At 35.6% G+C, this 2,500-nt stretch overlaps 1 protein-coding gene across 6 annotated transcripts in view; it reads right to left on the bottom strand.

The window, feature by feature from the left end:
• Nucleotides 1–2,500, bottom strand: part of Pgant5 (polypeptide N-acetylgalactosaminyltransferase 5) — a 606,191-nt gene that overhangs the window by 66,020 nt on the left and 537,671 nt on the right. The window lies entirely within an intron of this gene.

Here is a 2,500-nt window from a genome sequence, read left to right on the forward strand (position 1 = left end):
GGCCCAAAGAAAAAAAGGCAAAAAAAAAAAACAAAAACAAGGGCTCAACAAAGAAAAAGGACAAAAACAAAGGCTCAGCAAAGAAAAAAGGACAAAAACAAAATCTCAGCAGAGAAAAAGGGCAAAAAACAAAGGTTCAGCAAAAAAAAAAGGGCAAAAACACAGGCTCAGTAAAGAACAAAGGGAAAAAACAAAGGCTCAGCAAAGAAAAAGGGCAAAAAACAAAGGCTCAGCAAAGAAAAAATGTAAAAAAAAAAGGCTCAAAGAAAAAAGGGTAAAAAACAAAGGCTCAGCAAAGAAAAAATATTAAAAAGAGGGTCAGCAAATAAAAAACGTCAAAAACAAAGTCCCAAAAAAGAAAAATGTAAAAAAAAAAGGCCCAAGAAAAAAAGGGCAAAAAACAAGGGCTCAACAAAGAAAAAGGACAAAAACAAAGGCTCGGCAAAGACAAAACGGACAAAAACAAAAGCTCAGCAGAGAAAAAAAAAAGGTTCAGCAAAGAAAAAGGTAAAAAAAAAAATTCAGCAAAAGAAAAAAAAAGGGCAAAAACAAAGGCTCAGCAAAGAAAAAAAAAGGACCAATACAAAGGCTCAATAAAGAAAAAGGGGCAAAAGCAAAGGCTCAGCAAAAAGTTAAAAAACAAAGGCTCAGCAAAAAAAAAAAAAAGGCTAAAAAAGGCTCAGCAAAGAAAAAAGGTAAAAACAAAGGCTCGGCAAAGAAAAAAGGGGCAAAAACAAAGGCTGATCAAAGTAAAAAGGGCAAAAATCAAAGGCTCAGCAAGAAAAGGGGCAAAAAGCAATCAGCAAAGAAAAATGAAAAAAAAGGCTCAGCAAAGAAAAAAGGGCAAAAAAAAAAGGCTCAGGAAAGAAAAAAAGGCAAAAACAAAGGCTCAGGAAAGAAAAAAAGGCAAAAACAAAGGCTCAGCAAAGAAATAAGGGCAACACTAGGTTTACAGTCTTGTAATGGAGTCAAAAGGTGATAAAAAGGTATCACAGGATTCACAAAGGTTGATAATCTTCAAAAAGGGTCATAAAGGGCATAATATTCATGAAGTCCCACAACGGGGACAAAGGCAGATTTTAAGGTTACATTAGGTATAAAACATGAACTAAAACAAAGGACTCACAAAGGGACAACACCAGAAGGATCATAAAGTCTCACAAAGACTCGATTCACAAAGTATCACAAAGACTCGACTCGCAAAGTCTCACAAAGACTCGACTCGCAAAGTCTCACAAAGACTCGACTCGCAAAGTCTCACAAAGACTCGACTCACAAAGTCTCACAAAGACTCGACTCGCAAAGTCTCACAAAGTCTCTGTAGGGGTCCTACCATCGCCTGAATAAAATCGCTTGTGGACAGCTATAAACATCCTTTCCCTAGGACGAATCAAATCGCCTGAGATTCGCCAGAATAAAACATATCAAGTGCGTCAGCGATCGGTCGGAGCAGTTAACCGCAAGTTAATTGAGGTTAACCTTTTCTTAACCCTCTCCATGCGGTGGTAGAAGCTTAACGGGACGTAATCATGCTTCGTTAACCAGAATAAATACATCTGGTTCGAAGGATTACTTTCACAAGCTCGTGTCGAGCTTAAGGACTATCGGTGGTATTCTAAAAAAAGAAAAAAAATTATCTTTAAATAAATCTTATATGAATCTTTGGAAGGGAAAGATTTATATATAGATTTTTTTTTCTTAAGAATGCCACCATAAGGATCTTACGGTGGTATTCTTAAAAGAAAAAAAATATTTCCTTATATAAATCTTGTATAAATCCCTGGAAGGGAAAGATTTATATAAGGAAATATTTTTTTAAGAATGCCACCGTATTGTTAAAAAATTCTTTCCTTATATAAATATTTTCCTTCCAAGGATTTATACTATATATATATATATTTTTTTTAAGAATACCACCGTATGTTTTCCTTACTGTCTCCTGATAATTTTTTTAATTTTAGGTAATGTATGGCGCCAACAGGGCTGCTCTAGTGGCTGTCGCCAGACGATTTTATTCAGCTGGAATGTGTCCAAAGAACGGTAACCTTTTGACTGCCACGGAAAAATTGTATATTTTCTTCTTACTGTCGCCAGGCGATTTTATTCAACTGAGAGGGAACCTCCAATTAAGAGGAAGTGTTATATTACCCCTACAGAATTATCCATTTTTTTAAAGAACTAATTTTCTTAAAAAAAAAAAAAAAATCTATATATTTTGGTTTTTAAAGAAATTACTTGAATTGATTTTTACTAAATTTGTATTTTTACTAAAATATTTCTTAATAATTTGTTTGATGTCCTCGAGCTTTTTGCAAAGGGACTTTCAATTTTCAGGATCCAATGAAAAGTTTCTGACGGCTGCGGTCCTCCGAGTTGTTCACACACACACACACACACACACACACACACACACACACACACACACACACACACACACACACACACACACCACACACAATTCTATTCGTTTCACAAGTGGCCCCCTCCTCCCCCTCGCCCC

The sequence above is a fragment of the Oratosquilla oratoria genome, chromosome 29, assembly GCF_046742065.1.
Source record: "Oratosquilla oratoria isolate Oo_2021 chromosome 29, ASM4674206v1, whole genome shotgun sequence".
Lineage (NCBI taxonomy): Eukaryota > Metazoa > Arthropoda > Malacostraca > Stomatopoda > Squillidae > Oratosquilla > Oratosquilla oratoria.